Genomic DNA, 18,641 nt, shown 5'->3' with positions numbered 1-18,641 from the left:
AAAAAAATAATTCTAGCTGACTATCGGAGCCGCCGTCGCTTAGATGTTTCGCTCATATTTCACTCCTCATCCTTGCTTTCCTTAAACACTCGACGCCAGAACCGGCGCGGAGCATGCGCGTGACCTAGTAGATGCATGGCGCACCGGTGCCGACGAACGCTGACAAACGCGCCATGCCCGCGACCGGGCTCCTCTCTCGCGCTTCGTTTTGGACAAGCTCCGCCATCCGGTGGCGCTGCCGCGAAGTCGCACCTGGCCTCCGACACAACAAGCGTGGCGCGCTGGGCTCTGCAAACTTGGTGAATGTTTCCCTCACTTGCGTACATCGAGTGTCACCTACTCAGTGACGCAAGTGGACGGGAACTTCATTACAGAGCGTCGCATACCCAGTGCTTTCATGGCGCAGCTCGCTAAAGCCAGCACAGCAGCCTGAGGCTCGTATTCTACGACCGCGGACTGCGCCGTTATCCTTGTAGGCGAGACAGACAGACAGACAGGCAGGCAGGCAGGCAGACAGGCAGACAGACAGACAGACAGACAGACAGACAGACAGACAGACAGACAGACAGACAGACAGACAGACAGACAGACAGACAGACCCCGAAAGTGTTTAAAAATGCGTTAAAAGTGAATGGAGATGCACTGCAGGTGCACAAATACAGGCATTCTTATTTACGGGTCATGAGCCCCCCAAGCATTTCGCAGCAAATATTTGCGAACGTTAGGTGCGTCCAGCAAACATCTTCACTTGAAGGGTGGATCCTCCGCCACGATCGAATCCGGCTCGGAGTTTTCGTCTTGTAAGGACCGCTCCGTGGCTGGGTTCGTTTCGATGAGAGACCTTTCTTCAAGCACTGCACCGGGACCAGCCGCGGAAGAGGAGAGCCCAGCTGGGAGTGCCATCGGCATCAGCGATCGCGAGGAAACATCCCGAGAAAGCGCGATCAGGAGCAGTACGAGTGTACTGGCTGTAAGAAAATATTCCTGTTATTTCGGGTCGCCACCACATAGGCAAGCATATATTTCACTTTGTATTTACTTCTAAGGCTTCATTACTTGATTGCAAGTTGCATTCGCGTAGCTGCTGAAGGTTTCCACAGAAAAAGCGTGATATGCAGAATTTCGTCCTAAATTATTTATATTAAAATACGGTCACCATATTGTGTCATAAGAGAGAGTATACCTATAAGACGGGAACACGCTGAGCCAATAATGTAACAGATGGTTCAGGAGAAGTAAACGTGATTCTTTGTTTTCAGGTAATAGCGTTGACCAACCAATGTACTTTTTTTCGTTGTGCTTCATAACGGTTATCTTCCTTGTATATTAGTGAGCAGAGTATGACGCTTTCAGCAGCTGATGCAAAGTGACACGTTTCGAACGAGTGCACGTATTTTCCAGCTGACCTGTTGAGCCGTCGCTTACAGCAACCAATATGGCAAGCACCATTTATAATATGCTCCCTAAATGCCGTGCGATCAAATATCAAATTTGCGATGGTGCCATGAATAGGCCGGCCACATGCTGATATACTCATTGTATCCGGCGCGCTGCCTGCAAAGCAGGATTATTTTGCTAAGTTTATTCTAAATATGCCAAATAGTCCACAAATGACAAAAGTTGAGCAAAAGACGCAAACTTAATAATTTTCTTCTACTCCACCCTGGAATCGAAAACGTAAAGCTTTTACCAGTGTGATGTAACAAGGCACATTTTTTCTGCAATTTTTTTTCGCTTCTATATTCCCTTAAGGGCGCAGTATTACATAAGCATCCGTACTCCAAATCAAAATTAACTGAATACAGGTGCATTCATTATTAAGTACAGCTTATTCAGGGGGTGTACGGTAGCACGATTAAAAGATGGGACAAACGAAGACGCACGAGGTCACACACAGTGCTATTCGCTGTGTGTGTGTGTGTGTCCCCATGTGTCTTCTTCTGCCCCGTCTTTTAATCGCGCTACCGTACACCCCTCGAAGATGCATTATGAGCAAGCCCAAATTGCAACCGTCGTGAACATTATTCACACTTTCTTGAATTTACTGTAAAAACACCCTTCTCGTGCCCGATATTCTGCACATTCTATTCGCAGAATTCTCCGCTTCACCAGAAGGCATTAAAATATGGCGCCAGAAAATTTATATAGCTGTGCACTCATTCACACTTCACTTTTCCTTATTTAGGATGCATTCCGCTGCTTATATGAATTTAGAAAAGAGAAGTCCACATTGCGTTTGGTATTACCTGGCGTTACGTAATATTGCGGATATTCATTAGGCGACAGCATGAATCTTGTATATTACGTACTCGTTGCTTTCTGCTTACGTTCTCGAATCACATTTTTGCTTAATTGCAACAATACTGCAGTGCCTTTCAATTTTGCTAAGCTGCTTGCTAAGTTTGCAACCTTCGAAGTTTGTAGATCAAGCATACTCGAGATGGATAAAAAATTCTGAAAGCGTACTGGGAAACTATTCTAACGCATGTGAGATACGTCATATTTCAACCGTTTCCGCGGAAATCTTTTTGTTCAAGCTGTAGTCAAAGGTGACGTCGACCTCGATAATTCTGGGGAGTGTTTAGTGCACCGTGCAACACCTAACTTGGTGTCATCGCGAAATGCTGGGGAAGCTGCCGACATTGCACAGAGATGGCTTGAATAAATTAGGTAGCGCTCTACAAATGACAAAATTGCTTACCAGGCAATTACTTTTAATTGCAGGTCCCAATAGCCAGAGCGCAACGCATATGAACACAGCTTCATGTCTCCGGCAACCGCATGAAACGGAAGCCTGGAGTATAACCGGCGCGGTTAAACTATAGGGCAAGTTCTGTGGGTGCCGCTACTTTGAGGGATTTTCAGACAAGTATGTGTTGACCTAAGTGTTCGAAAAAAAACACAGCGGGACACTCACCTACCTACAATTTAAACACTCCGTGTATGATTGGCATTACACTAGCTATGCACATTCGCACGGGCGAAGCTGCTAGCCATCGATGACACTGTGCCGAATGCCCCACATGAGGGAAACCCTCGTAGGTACCGCATAGGTTACTGTCAAGAAATAACTCCGTATTTCTTTGTCGCTCTCGTCAAACTGTTCCCAAAAGTTGCTACTATGGACATAAACACAAAAGCCCGTCATTCGTATTCGCATTTCACTTACAGAAGCTTTCCCGCTAGTCCACATGTTACATTTCAGCAGTAGCTACTGGGTTGACATTGCAGCGGTAGTAGTCGCCGTCACCATGTGTTGTAGCGGCAGGATTCATTGCATCTCACCAATAGTGATCATCACCACCATTTGGTGGTATATATCCGCTGCTTGCCTGCTCTTGAGGTGACGTTGAGCAAAGTAATGACGCTGATCTATACCCGTATTACCGAATCTTCTACCTTACAAACCGATAGGGGGTGCATGGACGCGATTTTTTTTAAACAGCTGTTGAACTTTTGCACATTAGGGTTGGCGTTTTTAGTATTGCAGGCCCGAAATCTCTAATCTCAGCAGAGCAATAAGAGCCACTTCGTTGTTTGCTACGCTCTACCCAACAATAAGGAATCGCTGTCGAGTGGAAAGGATTCAAAGAAAGCTGCTCACATTAAGCCAGGTGACAACAACCACATGACATACGAATTCATATTATATGGCAGGAGAGACAACACAAACAAATTGACAGCCATATGCCCATCCAAACACCCCATGCATCCTAGGCAGCGACGGTTTATGAGAAAGCTGTCAAACCCTTTGGAAGGCCAAATAGTCGGTGAGGGACTGAAAACCTGACTAAGACTTTCCATGCACTTCGCTATATTTGGAACGATTTCTTCGCTATATCGAAGCCATTTCCTATGCTTCACTGTATCCGAACTTCGCACGGAAGCTTGCGTTTTGAATTCAAACTCAGTAAGAAACAAAGTGGTAACACACGCTGTGGCACAAACGCACTCAAAATAATTTATACTGAAACTAACGTTATCAGGAAACAACGGCGACATATAGACGCCTCGCAGTTGACCTCTTAAAAAGGAACCGGTGAAACAGACATTAAGCTGCAGAGATACGGATTACTAGTTAGCTAAAACGGAAAAAAAGGATGTCTTTTTGAGTGCCGTACAACAGTCAACATTATTTCTATAATGGAGTGCCACCCAACATTCCAACTTTACATAACCTTTGCGGAAATAGTATTCAGAGCTTCGCTGTGAGAAAAAAAAACGTGAATATCCCAAATTCGTTTTCTCATATATTCCTCCAAGGATGTCCTGCAATCAATATTGTGGTAAGCAACGCCGTAATCTCTGCGCTACCCGCCCGGAGTACAGACGAGTGACGTCACTGATCTACCCGTATTACCGAATCTTGTACCTTACAAGCCGAGAGGTGGCGCATGGACATAGACAGACAGACAGACAAGAAACTTTAATTGGTCCTAAGGGACTACGGTCCTAATTGGTCCTAAGGTCCTAGTCGCGGGCCGCAGCTGCGCCGGGGGCGGAAGACCGTGATCGTCAGCCCTGTCGCAGGCCCTTTGGACAGCCCGAAGCTGGACTTGAAGGTCGTTGCTCTTGACGGCTTCATCCCAGTCTTCTTGCCGGTTTAAAGGCGAGTGGCGCAAAGCAGAACATTGCCACAGCATGTGGTTCAAGGTCGACCGTTCCTCGCCGCAGTCTGGGCAGCGGGGATCCACACCTGGAATGTAGTGGCTCAGCCTCGAGCGAGACGGAAAGGAGCCCGTCTGCAGCATTCTCAGCACCGAGGCCTAGGGTCTGCCCAGCCTCAGGTGAGGAGCCGGATACTGTCTGCGTCCCAGCTGGTAATGAGTAGTGATCTCGTGGAAAGTAAGCAGCGGGTCCGTGGTTCGGTTGATCCCCTGCGAAGCCGGGCCCCTCGGACTGGCGCGGTTGATGAGACCTCGCGCCTGGTCGTGGGCCAGCTCATTAGGGTTGATCGAGCCGGGCGAGACGTTCCGGCCCATGTGAGCCGGGAACCAAGTGATGACATGACGGGCCGTGCCTGTCTTGCGGGTCCTCAGCACCGCCGCAGCCTCGGCCGAGACAGAGCCGGCGAGAAAGGCCATCGCCGCTGACCTGGAGTCCGTGAAGATATGCGTGCGCCCGGGTTCGCACAGAGCCAGCGCCACTGCGACTTGCTCTGCGACGGACGCCGTCGAACGTTGTATAGACGCCGCATTCAGGATCTTGCCCTGGGGGTCAACCACCGTGGCCACGTACGAGTTTGATCCGGGATACCGCGCCGCGTCGACAATGGACGAGAGCTCTGGGGTTTGCAGGGCAATCTTGATGAGTGCTCGGGCTCTGGCTGCGCGCCGGGCCTCGTTGTGTTGTGGATGAACATTCCTCGGGAAGGGGGAGACTCGAAAGGTTTCCCTTTCACTCTGGCAAAGCAGGACGGCGCACGACTCCTCGGCCATGGCTGCCAGACCCGCCATCTCGAGTATTCGGCGGCCGGCCTTGGTGGTAGAGAGGCAAACGATCTGTGCCGTTTTCTGCGCTTCGACGACTTCGCTCAGGGTCTTGTGGACCCCGAGTTGCATCAACTTCTCCGTGCTGGTCGTCATGGGGATGCCGAGGACTCGTTTGATACTCTTCCTCATGAGTGCGTCGATCTTGTTCTCCTCCGAACGTGACCAGTTTAGCGCAGAAGCCACGTAGTTGATGTGGCTCATAAGGAAGGCGTGGTAGATCCTTATGAGGTTGGCTTCGCTGATGCGCCCCCTCCTGCTCGTCACTCGCGAAACAAGTCTGAGCATGTTCTCCGTCTTCGCACTCAGGCGCGCCATCGTTTGCGCGTTGTTGCCCTTTGCATTGAGGACCAGTCCGAGCACTCTGAGAGAATCCCCCCTCTGGATGCGCTGACCCGTCTTCGTTCTGAGTTCGATCGGTACTTGGTCCAGCGTCGTGTCGAACTTGCGGCCTTTTCTGTCGGGTCGATAGAGCAAGAGTTCCGACTTAGTCGGCAAGAGGACCAGTCCCGTGCCCTCGAGGAATTCTTCCGGGACTTGCAAGGCCTCTTGCAGGGCCCGCTCCACCGCTGCGTCCGACCCACCGCCGCACCAGAGGGTGATGTCGTCCGCGTAGATAGCGTGATTGAGATTGACGGCCCCGATTCGGTCGAGTCGGACTGATAGGTCTCTCATGGAGATGTTGAAAAGCAGTGGAGATAACACCGCACCCTGCGGCGTGCCGCAGGCTCCCAGCGCGTACCCGTCCGACTTGACCTGGCCCAATTTGATCGTGGCCTTGCGATCCCTTAGGAAAGAGCTCACGAACGCGTGAAAGCGTTCGCCGAGGTTCAATCTCGTCACAGAGTCGAGGACGTGCTTGTGCTTGACCGTGTCGAAGGCCTTGGCGATGTCCAGCGCCAAGATGCCTTGGACGTCTCTCGTGACCACGTCGACTATCTGCCTCTTGATCAGCAGCATGTCCTCTTGAGTGGACAGGGAGGGTCTGAAGCCGACCATATTCGGCGGGAGGAGGTGTCGTTCCTCGACATGCCTCGATATTCTGTTGTGGATGACATGCTCCGCCACCTTGCCCACGCAAGACGTGAGCGAAATGGGTCGCAGGCTGTCTATGGCTGGTGTCTTGCCCGGCTTCGGAATTAGGATCACCGAGGCTTCCTTCCAGGCATCCGGTACGATGCCGGCCTCCCAGACATTGTTTATTTCTTTGATGAGCAGTTCGATCGAGCCTTCGTCTAAATTTCGAAGGAGTCTGTTCGAGATTCAATCCGGCCCGGGCGCCGATCTTCCGTTGAGGCCTTGAAGGGCCGCTCTGACTTCCGAGACGGAGAAGGGGGCGTCGAGCTCCTCGTCCGCCTTGCCGCCATAGGCCGGGTAATCTTCTGGCCCGGACTGCCCGATGGGGAGGTAGCGATGCGCGACTTCGTCCATCACTTCGTTCATAGATGCGCCTTCGCTATTAAGCTTGTGGACCAGTCTATCGATAGCCAGAGTGTGGTTTCTCTTAGACTGGGTGTCGTCCAATAACTGCTTGAGGAGGTTCCACTTGCCTCCCGCACGCATCTGGCCGTCGACGGACGCGCACACTTCGTTCCATTGCTGCTGGCCGAGCTCCTTGCAGTGCGATTCGATCTCGCGGTTGAGGGTCGCAATCCTTCTCCGGAGGTTGCGATTCAGCTTCTGCGTCTTCACTCTGGCCGTGAGGGAATTCTTGGCTTCGAGCAGGTGCGCCAATCGAGCGTCCATGCGATCGAGCTTGAGGTCTGTTTCGATGGTCCTGGTGACCGCAGCTACATCCTTCTTGAGCTGCGCCACGAGGTCCGCAAACGACTCGTATTTATCGTGGTCGTCCTTCCTTCTCTTTCGGAAGGCGTCCCAGTCGACTATTTCGAAGGACCTCTGCGGGGCCGCGCTGACCGGTAGGGAGATTTCCACGATGTAGTGGTCCCCTCCCAGGTTCTCTTGTAAGTTGTGCCACTCTGCTCCCGGCGCGTTCTTGAAGAAGGCCAGATCTGGGGTGGTGTCTCTCGAGACCGAATTTCCCATGCGTGTGGGGTAAGGGGGGTCGGTTATCAATTCTAGGGAGCTGTCAGTCGCTGCCTGCAGGAGTCTGCAGCCTTTGGGAATGCTTCTCACGTAGCCCCAGGCTTCGTGCGGCGCGTTGAAATCTCCAGCCAGAACGAGCGGCGTCTCCCTCGCCTTGGACGATGCCTTGGTTGTTAGGCTGTAGAAGGTCTGCCGGTTGTCCCTAAACGAGCAGTACACATTGATAACGTAGACGCTGTTCTTGAGCCAACTGTTTGGTATGATCTCGCCGAGCAACGCTTCAAGCTTGGTGTTGCCAAGACGGAGATCGTGCTCCTGGAAGGCGCACTTATTTGCAATAAGTATCGCGATGCCGAGCCCGTTCTCCGCCAACGAGGAGACAGCTCGGTACCCCTGGAGGGAAATCGTTTCCATTCCTGTTTCCTGTAGCAAAATGACGTGGGGCCTCTCTTGCGGCTCCCGGGCCTTGTTGAACTGCACCAGTTGAGGCCTGCGCCTCCGAAAGCTGGCGCATTTCCACTGCCACACGATGAGCTTACTATCCGGTCTGGCCATGGTTGCGCATGTTGGACCGGAGCTGGGCTGAGATGCCATCTTGCTCGTCAGCCCACGACTGCTGGTTGTCTTGTGGCATTTCACTGGACACCGCCTCCGGCCTGGCGGCGTCGCCGTTATGTACGTCACATCGCTTGGCAAGCTCGTTCTCAAGCAGTTGCACTCGGAGTAGAAGGGCCTGGTTACTCTGTACCAGCTCGGCAAAGGATTTTTGCATGCGGTCCAAAGACCTCTGCATGGCAGCCTCCGCCGTGCTCACGTCCTCAACAGTACCCTGGGAAGAGGTGGCTCTGCGCTTGACCGCTCTTGCTGTGGCCCCTTCTTCCGTAGACATTTGCCTTGGCGCAGCCGCTTGAACGCCGCTGGCGTTTCGGAAGGCCTCAAAGTCGGCCTTCATTCTCCGGATTTCCTCCTTGAGGCTGGCGTTTTCGTTCATCAACTGCGCGATACTGGGATCATGCGCCCGCTCGCTCTCCTGTGCGGCGGCGTGTTGCGTCCGGCCCGTCTGCTTCGTCTGTTTCACTTTGTCGGCCCAGGTGGGACCTCCTGCGATGCGCACGTTGGACTTGGAGCGGCCCCTAGATTGAGAGCGCTCTCGTTGCACGGAGCGCTCATGTGAGCGGGAGCGCGTTCTAGAGCGGGAAAGACTGCGCGAGCGGGAGCGTCCCCTCGAAGAGCTCCTCTTCCGTAGCGCTGACGTCAGTGCCTGGCTCATCTCGCGTGCCGCGTTGCTGGCCTTCTTGGTGTCGCCAGTTTTCTTCCGCCAGCGCCTCCGGCGTCTCTGCCTGACGACATACGGCGTTTGGAAGCGTTGCGCGCACTTACGATCAGCCGTTGGGTGAGGGCCGCCGCATATGCCGCATTTCGCCTCACACTGGTGGCCTTCAGTGGGGGATGTGGCTCCGCATCCCCTGCACTTCTTCACACTCGGGGTCGGACATACATAGGCCCTGTGGCCCAGTTCCCCACAACCGTAGCACACATCAACTTGCCTTCTGTATAGAGAGCAGGGCAGCATGCCTGCCCCACACATGACAAAGTTCGGCACCCTCAGTCCGTCGAATAGGACGATTACCGTAGTGGTGTTCTTGATGCGACGCACCTCCAACGCGGTGGGGTTCCGCCGGTGTACGATCATTGCCCGGAGCTGAGCGTCGTTGAACTCGACTTCGACGCCTCTCACAACACCCTTGCATGTATTGTCCGAGGCGGCCATGTACGCGGCCACTTCAAAGACCCCTTCGCGCAGGTGTATCTGTTGAACCATCGCGTAAGCACGCGCGTTCCTTTCTTCTGGTGTTGAGACGACGTAGATGTTTTGCACGCTATTTGGGCAGACGATGTCTTCGCCAACCTCGTCGGGTGAAAGCGCCGCCGCCATAGCCAGCGCCTGTGCCACTCTAATAGTGCTTATCTTTTTCACGTCGAGGCCACCCCTTGGCCGAACGATGACACGAATATGGTCCCGTGGCAGTCTCGGGAGCCTTGAGGCTGCGGCTAGCTTCTTCAGCGCGTTCCGCGGGGCTGCCGTGCGGCGGCCGCCCCTGCCGCCTCCCTGCTTTACCGGGCTCGGCGTCGACTTGGAAGTTTCTTGCCTTGCCTTCTTAGTCTTGCCCGTTGCCGTGGTCCAGCCGGGGCACCTTGCTTCTTCGGGGGTGATTTCCACCCCCTCCACCATCTCGACTTCGGGCATGGTGCCCCACCACCCCGGAGTTAGGCCAAGGCCTAGCCCGTATTCCTAACCGGCGTTGACCCGTTAGCGTTAGCTCCGCCCGGCGTGGCGAAAAGTTCAAGGTCGTATAAACGTTCCAGAAAAGCACCTACCGATATAAATCCGGTATCGGCTTGATCCCCGCAACAAACTGCGTCGAATGATGCACAGTGTTCAAGCGTTTTCGCGTACTGCACCACCGAAAACATTTGAGGAAACGGGAGCCGATGTTTGCGTGTCCGCACTTCTCGGCGCCCCCTGGCGATCCTCCGCATGGACATGATTTTTTTTTAATAGCTGTTGACCTTTCGCACATTAAGGAAGGCGTTTTCAGTATTGCAGGCCCGAAATCTCCAATCTCCGCAGAGCAATAAGAGCCAATGCGATGTATGCTACGCTCTACCCAGCAATAAAGAATCACTATCGAGTGGAAGGGATTCAAAGAAAGCTGCTCACATTGAGCCAGGCGACCACAACCGCATGACATACGAATTCATATTAGACGGCAGGAGAAACAGAACAAAAAAATTGGCAGCTATATGCCCATTCAAACAACCCATACATCCTAGGCAGCGAAGCTTCTGATTCTGATTGCAACCAGCCATAGCCACAAGCGTCGTGTGGCAATTCACAATGTGTACACTCTTGCGTTTTCTGTGCACATTTATTCATTGTCTGCTTATTGTCAAAGAGTAGGTCTGACCACCAAAGTGTCAGGCGTTAGCCCTCAATGTGAGATTATGCATGTACTCTGTCTTAGCAGATTTTGCGTGATTACGGCAAAGCAAGCACATTGCAACATCCATCTAGTAATAAACTTCATACTCACCAGTTGTGAAGATGCGCATGGCCTTGGAGACCTAAATGCTTGTAACAGTGTTGTTCTATATAGGGAGCTTAACGCCCAGTAATTGTCCCAGCAAAGACTGCGGCTTGCAACTAAAATCTCTCCTTATAACATATCTTAGATATGTATGTTTTAGTACATCAAAAACGGAGAAGCTTTCTAGAAGAGGATTCTAGAAAACGCCACCATGCAAATGGGCTTTTGACACTGACAGACACACAAACAAGATCACATATATTTTTTTTCGCAAAACACGCTCATTGTTTTATTTCCACTTCGTCATTCAGACATCACGTGTACGTGAGTCGACTAAGCTACATTCAGATGTCAGCTCTACAACAGCGCAGCTGGCTGCATTTTATGGCGTTATTCGTGGATACTGAACAGATCTATTCCTAGATAGGTGCTACATTGCACTGTAGACGAATTCAATATGCTGGAGCATTTGCTCTTATGAGAACATGCTGTGAGGAAGAAGCAGTACATTTGAAATGGCGCGGTAATAGCAAAATCTACAGACAAAACATAAATAGTTAATTTATTGTTGGAAGCAGGTTATTGTGGCGTATTTGGAAAATGCCAGAACGCCTGTTATAACCTCACTATTATGTTTTATGAACGCCTCTTATAACCTCACTATTATGTTTTGTGTCAGGTATGTGTAAGGCTTCTGACTCATACTATACACGCGAAATAGTGAGTCACAGCGAAACTCTCCAAATAAGCGGCGACATATTTTTTTTATTAGTAAATGCTTGATGCCCAGACCACAAATGCACTAAGCTGCCTCACGGAATATACAGACGTAGAAAATAGGCAGAATATAAAAAGAAGTGATAACGTCAATTGACGTTGTTTTACACAGTGAAAGAAAACAGAGATAGCAAAGAGAGGAAAGGCAACCAGACGAGCGTCCGGTATGCAAGCCTACACTGGGGGAAGGGAAAGGGGAACAGAAATAGAAAAACGGGATAGAGGGATCACTGTCTGTGCACGCAGCAAAGTGCCTGGAAATCAGTCAAGTCAGAGCAAGTGCTCCGTCGATACGTTACGCTGCCGTCATTATGCTGTCTGAAGCTAATCTTGGTGCTTCTTAGCTGGTGATGCACGTTGAAGTTACCAGCGAAGACCAATGAGCCTGTGGGCCTCAGCAGTACGTTGCAGTGGGTGGCAGTATATGTTTTAGCTAAACGCCAGCCGTTCTGACTTCAGTGCAAATATAATGATGCGGATGTGCCATGATGCTTACTCAAGAGTTGCAAGTACTGAATTTAGAGCATCCAGCACTTGCAATGCATTTCACGCTGATGGAGTGTGCAGGTTATTTAAGAGCATTCTAAAAGCATTCCTCAGAGACCGGAGCATCATAACCACTTGCCGGTTTTCTTCGGGCAATTTGTCAGGAACCCGCGCTGTGCACTCTACAGCCGTGCGCAGCTGTATCACTTAACGTAGCTCCAACTCCGGCTGTGGCATCGGCTGTGGCATCAGCTGTGCCTTCGGTTGTGACCTCCGCTATTTTTATGGCTTTGGCTGTTGCTTTAGCCGTGAGGACCAAGTTGTATTGTTCCCCGCTATGACCTTGTCAGATTTGCATTGAATTGCCCCAAGCCTAGGGGGCGAAAAAGGAGGTGTTGTCGGTAGGGGCGTACTCTTCACAGAGGCATCAGCGTTCTTTGAAGTCCAGCGGCGTCGGGAGCGTCGCTTTCTAACGGCCGCAACGGAAAACGAAAACATATTTATATGTGTGGGCACCTGACCAGAAAAAGCACAACTCCAACTCTTAAATATGAAAATTAGTACCACAAAAGACAACATCTGACGGCACATAGAAAAACTCGTGAACACAAAATGAAACGGAAGAAACGAGTTCCCGATGTTTGTAGTGTAGTAGTTCTGAGGCGAAAACTTTTGGTGCCTATGTTGGTTGTGCTTTTGGCGAAGCTTCGCCGCAACCGAAAATGGCCGACGCCGAATGCCGTAACAACACTTTGAAAATTCCCTGATCGATGTCACACTTCTCATGGAGTTTCCTGCAAACAAGGTAAAACCGTGGTTTGGAAAACAAAATACGGTACATTTGGGTGAGGGACCCGGCTCTAGGAGTGCGAGACGAGCACGCCTCCCTGAAGCCGCGGCTGCTCCTCAGTTCTGGCTTACTGAAGGTGTGCCTAGTGCGTACCTAATTGCACACGCCACGTCACATCCATCTCTTTGACTAGTGCGTGCGTCATTGCGCGCCGTACGTGACGGTGCGGAGGAGGTAGTGCCACGTCATGAGCGTGTGAAATGAGCGCGTTTATGACGTTCCGATGTCGTATTCGCACACACAAGCAGTCATAAGTGTCTGCAAATTTTAAGTTTAATAATGGCTGTCGCGCCACCTGTTGTTGCGCTGAAAAGCGGACGCGCGAGCTTTGCGCATTAACGTCACAGTCGCAGCGGTGGTGCCGCCGGTTATCGGCGGCGGGTGACGGAGCAGTGCGCATGCTCTTGCGACACATGAGGGCGGCCACGCCAGTACGCCACTGCGGAAGAAGCGCGTGCCGCTGAATCTTAGTGGCACACTTGTACATCTCATTGCAGCTTGTTATGTCTTATGCTTAGGAGTGAGGATCAACGGCGAATATCTCAGCAACGTTCGGTTTGCAGATGACATTGTCCGGTTCAGTAACGCTGGGGACAAACTTTAACAAATTATTGAGCACCTCAACAGAGAAAGTACAAGAGTGGAGGTGAAGCTTATTACCCAGAAGGCAAAGGTAATACTTAAAAGCCTGGCAAGAGAACAAGAGTTCAAAATCACCAGTTCTCCTATAGAGTCTGTAAAGGAATAAGTTTACCAAGGTCAATTACTCGTAGGAGACTGTGATCATGAGCAAGAAATTTACAGATAAATAAAAATGGGTTGGAGGGCATACGGCAGGCATTACCAGATCCTGACGGGAAACTTCAGTTGAAAAGGAACGTGTACAGTCAGTGCATTCTACCGATGCTAACAAGGGGGGCAGAAACTTGGAGGTTGACAATGAAGCTCGGGAACAAGTTAAGGACCGCGCACAGAGCGATGAAACGAAGAATGTTAGGCTTAATTTTAAGAAACAGGACGAGAGCGGTGTTAATCAGAGAGCAAACGGGGATAGCTGATATTCTAATTGACATTAAGAAAAAAAATGCAGCTTGGGAGGCCATGTAATGCGTAGGATAGATAACCGGTGGACCATTAGAGTTACAGAATGGATGCTAATAGAAGGAAGCGCAGTCGAGGACGGCAGAAAACTAGGTTGGGTGATGAAATTTGGAAATTTGCAGGCGCAAGTTGGAATCAGATGGCACAGTAAACTTTTGAGACGGTTAAGTTCGTCTCTTAGTCCAAGATGCAGCTGTGCCGCACGTCGACGACGAGCTTGTAGTGCCAGAGAAGCTCAGCTGCAATGATGCGTTGGCGCACGACCGCCATGACAAACATTCAGAGAAAGATACGCTTAAGGCCGATGTGAGCATGCGTGTCTGCACTACCTTATATTTCCCGAGGGATCAGTTATAGCCCGCAAATAAACTTCACGTCTCCTTATCGAATTCTTAAGAGAGACTGGTTTGATGGACATATTTGGAACCCTTCAGCGGTATTGTAAGAGACGGTCGAGTGAAGCAGTTGCCGGCCTTGGTTGCCAGGCTAATCCCACCTGTTGCTACAATTCACCACCACCACCACCACCACCACCAAAATTGACATCGTTAATATCGTCGGCTAACTGTGCCAGAGATTTCAACGTCAAGAACGGAGACGCACTCAGGATCAAGCGCACCTACGGTGGAAGGCGCTACAGGAAACGTTCCCGGGAAATTGCGCTGTCAGTTGAAGCAGCAAGGTCTCAATTCCAGGGTTGCATACGACACAATAAGTCGGTAGGTTTGCGGTCACCAAGCTCCCCCAATCTAAGAAGTTGCTGTAATCGATGCTGCTCTGTTTCAGTGGTGCGCTGGATGAGTGTCACCTTAAGGTGGTCATAGGCGCGGTCGATGGGCGGGCTGCACAGAACATCGCCAACAATCGCACCAGTAGTAGGTGGCAGCGCTCTAACGACACGTGGTACGATCGAACATGGCCAACTGCGAACTGAGGCGGTGGCCACGGAACTAAGTATGGATGGTAATTAACCAAAGTTCTGAATCCGATGACCAGAACTTCGGGAGAATGAATGAATGAATGAATGTGTAGTGTTTAGTGGCGCAAGGGCCAGGTATGGCTAAAGAGCGCCAAGCCAGTGAGAGTCTCCGGGAGCTTGAGAGTGGAGACCTCGGGATCGCGGGGCAGTGGCGCGGAGGACAGTACTTGACCGGGAGAATCCGAGGCCGTGGCAGACTGCATAGAAGGCGGACTGCGGAGACAGCAGTGCTCGAGTTCCTTGTAGCGGTAAGCCCAGCGAAGCGGCTGAGACACTCGGAGCTGAGACCGATGACGCGAAGTCCGCAGTCACCAGTTTGTGGTTGAAGAAAAACCAGACAGACGCTGGTGCCTGGTGTCCATAAAGCATATTTTTTTTAGTCGAGCTCACGCCGTGCGTGCCTGATTCCGCCGGTTCCACTGCTCGCGCACAGTCAGCGTGCTCATCGTGCCGTCATCGTGTTTTCGTGACCGGATCATTGTGGCACGTAGTAGTACGCTACAAACGTAATCATTTTATGCATTTATGGGTCCTGAAAGATGGACTAAAGGCCATCACTTCCACCGCCACCACCGCCGTCTCCATAAATGCCAACACATTACGTGCAGCAACAACAGCTAAAAGTTGATCTAACGAGACCCGATTTTAGGACATTCCCGATCTAACAAAGAAGTTTACATTCCTCGGCAGGTACCCTGGAGTTACAATGTTGTCATCTAGCCGAATTAACGACACTCTAATATAGAAAACCCGATTTAATGAAGCTTTTAACAAAATAAACGAGCAGAAAAGTCAGTGGCCTTTTTTTTATTTTGAAACTGATGGTTTTTCATCGAGCGTGCGCTCTAACGATATCGCGTTGTAAGATCCAGGCGCCCTATCACGGCCCTAGCTTTATTTTGGCGATGCTGCATGCCGTGCCCATGCTCGGATCTATGCACCAAGCAGTCGGTAGCGCTCTTACGTACCAAATGCCGCTAGAGGCGGCGGTGGTTGCTTTAGTTGTTTCATACTGACAATGGATGGATGGATGGATGTTATGAGCGTCCCCTTTGGAACGGGGCCGTGGGTTGCACCACTAAGCTCTTGCTATTATACTGCCTAATGTCCTACCTAGGGTAAACAATGAAAAAAGAAAAAAAAAACACTATGAACTACCATGCCCAAATTTTCTGATCCCCTATTACGAACTGTGCTTTTGTACGTCTCCGTCTTTTGTCGTTTCCCTACTTTTCTTCCACCCATCCTCCAATCGCCTCTTACTAATGCCTATTACGGATATGTTTGCTTAACCACTGCTCCCGCTGAACCCAAGGGCTTCAAGCAAGCCAGTGGTGCCTAAATCGGCCAATGGGTAGACGTCTTCACATTCTAATAAAACATGCTCCGTCGTTTCCCTAGCTTTACCGCAGCAAGCACATGCGAAGTCCTCCAACGACTCCAACTAAATGCCCGCCACCTAGCGGCCACGCCGAGAAACAGCCCGTCCCGGTTCAGCCTTGAAGCAAAAGCGGACCTCGTATCACGGTGTGCGCTGAATGTCTTGTAGTTCTCGTGTTATTGTGACGCCGCCGCGTACGAACCCCTCAAAAATATATATATTCGGATGTCGCAAGACTTTTTGAATATAATTATGCGTGTGATCGCAGAGCAATGACAATGTATGATTTCATCTTTTTGCGAAAGAAGTAGATGACGCGCATCGCAGAGTGACTTGCATAAAAAACTTCGCAGTGAGGAAAGAGACGACCGATACTATACCGGGTTCTTCAATATCTTTAATTTGAGGAGTTATTTCTTCCCGGCGAGAACAACATTGCTTTCAATATCTTGCTAGTGTTTCAAATAGCAGAGCGGGCTTTATTTGGGCACGTGCATTAATAAATTATAGTGGCGTACGCTCGACGTCATTTGGTTTTGTTTGTTTACATCTTTCTGTCCAGCATTATAGTTACTAATTTTAATCAGCAGGAATATTCTCTGTAGTGTGCTTTTCTACGCAGGCATGGTCGCAGGAATCATAACTGCCTCGAAATGTCTGCAGTTGACCATAACACATGTTATCTGCCTCATCATTAGTAGAAACTCCGGCCATTCCAAAGTAAATCTCTTCATTACGTGTCATATATATATAACTGTTTACAAAACAGAAGATGCCATGTCACACTAAGTTGACCATGGCAGCCCGAACACCCCCACAAGCAAATGCCACTGAGCGTACACCTCGCGTACCGCACAGAATTTCAGCTCGAATAAGTAGAGCAACGGCTCATAGATGGTGCCACTGCCTAGGCTATATCGCAGCGCCCACGCTAGAGAGAGAGATAAGATAATGCAGAGAAAGGCAGGGAGGTTAACCAGAGGTAGTTCCGGTTGGCTACCCTGCGCAGGGAGAAGGGTTAAGGGGGTAAAAAGAGAAACAGAATGGAAGGGGGAGATAGAAAGAAAGAGAGACAAGCACTAACAAAACGCGTACACTACAGAGTGGTAGGGGGTGGCATTCTTAGAGTATGTCGTGAAGCCCTGTAGACCGCAGGAACCTTAATAACGTGAGTAAGGCCTTCAACGCGGATGTTCTTTCGGAGCATTGGCCTAAAGCTTTTAGTTTTGATAGTGGACGATTGTCCAACTGGTCCACTACTCTGCACATAACTTGTCTATGAGCACTATAGCGCGAGCAGAGACAGACAACATGTGCGAGCGTCTCGTCGATGTTGCATGTGTCTCACGTGGGGCTGTTGGCCATTCCAATGAGGCAAAAGCAAAATGTTTATAGGGTGAAGCTTTACAGATGAAACACTCGAATGACTAAGAGCATTCTACACCCATTCTATGAATGTCGCATAGCTGGTCAGACAACCACTATGTGAATGCTTGATTCGGTCTTATTGACTCGTGTGGCTGTAGTGCCCGTGAGACAATTGTCATAGCAATAACGAGCGAAGTACACGTGGCATCCAAGGGGCAGCACCCCAAAGGTCGCACTTGAGTGCCTTGGCTGCTTGGAATGAAAATTTACTGAGACCACTCTACGCTAATTAAAGCACGATGAACAGAGAGTTTTGAACACACATACTCGTCAGTGCACTCAGAATGCACATACCCCATGCTTCGTGCCCACTCTTGCCATCATCTTCGCGTTGACCCTCTCGGCCAACGCGAAGATGGAGCACTTCATTTTGCGCTATTGTGACTGCACATCAAGCGTCACTTACATCTGGCTTTACGTTTTTGATTGTCTCCACTATCTACTGCCATGGCGTGTCTGAGAAAACATCCCATAAAATTTGATGTTCATTCTGTTTGAAAGAAGGTCGACTTCCAGCGGCTGGCTTTTAAGCGCGTCGCTTTACAGCACTTACGTCAGATGGGCTCTTGTGTGCAAGTATGCTCAGATCGCTCTGCTATTTAAAACAGCTAGTTCGTCCGGTGCTGTAATCAGCGCGTCATGATCAAAGTAGATCAGACTGAAGTTTTACCATGGCGCAGCATCAACCAAATCGGAACTTGTGAATTTGAGACGCACTGTTTGCTGCACGCAGCAGCAGCACCCTGACCGTGGGCCATATTCAGAGATTTGTAGGCCACTCTGCTTAAACTGGATTCAATCCTGCAGCATGGCTCATGTGAACAGGTGGTACGATTGTTTATTTATTGAGTTATACGTCCTCTTAACAACTTCTGTGGTCTCAGCAGGAGGGTCGTTGAATCGTAGAAAACAGAACAAGAAAAAAAGCCACCAAACATTCAAAAGAAATGCAGAAACTAAACACACACTTGGTTATTATATTTATTAGGCGCAAAGCCACGCTCCCATTCAGGCA

At 50.3% G+C, this 18,641-nt stretch overlaps 1 long non-coding RNA gene across 1 annotated transcript; it reads right to left on the bottom strand.

The window, feature by feature from the left end:
- Window positions 1-649: 649 nt before the first annotated feature.
- Window positions 650-10,826, bottom strand: LOC139052944 (uncharacterized). Its single transcript, XR_011510128.1, has 2 exons — window positions 10,631-10,826; window positions 650-968 (listed from the first exon to the last, which is right to left on the bottom strand). It is a non-coding gene; the product is annotated as an uncharacterized lncRNA (long non-coding RNA).
- Window positions 10,827-18,641: the final 7,815 nt, after the last annotated feature.

Source organism: Dermacentor albipictus, unplaced genomic scaffold (assembly GCF_038994185.2).
Source record: "Dermacentor albipictus isolate Rhodes 1998 colony unplaced genomic scaffold, USDA_Dalb.pri_finalv2 scaffold_44, whole genome shotgun sequence".
Classification (NCBI taxonomy): Eukaryota; Metazoa; Arthropoda; class Arachnida; order Ixodida; family Ixodidae; genus Dermacentor; species Dermacentor albipictus.
The sequence above is the reverse complement of the archived record's forward strand: the minus strand, read 5'-3'. Positions and strand labels throughout refer to the sequence as shown.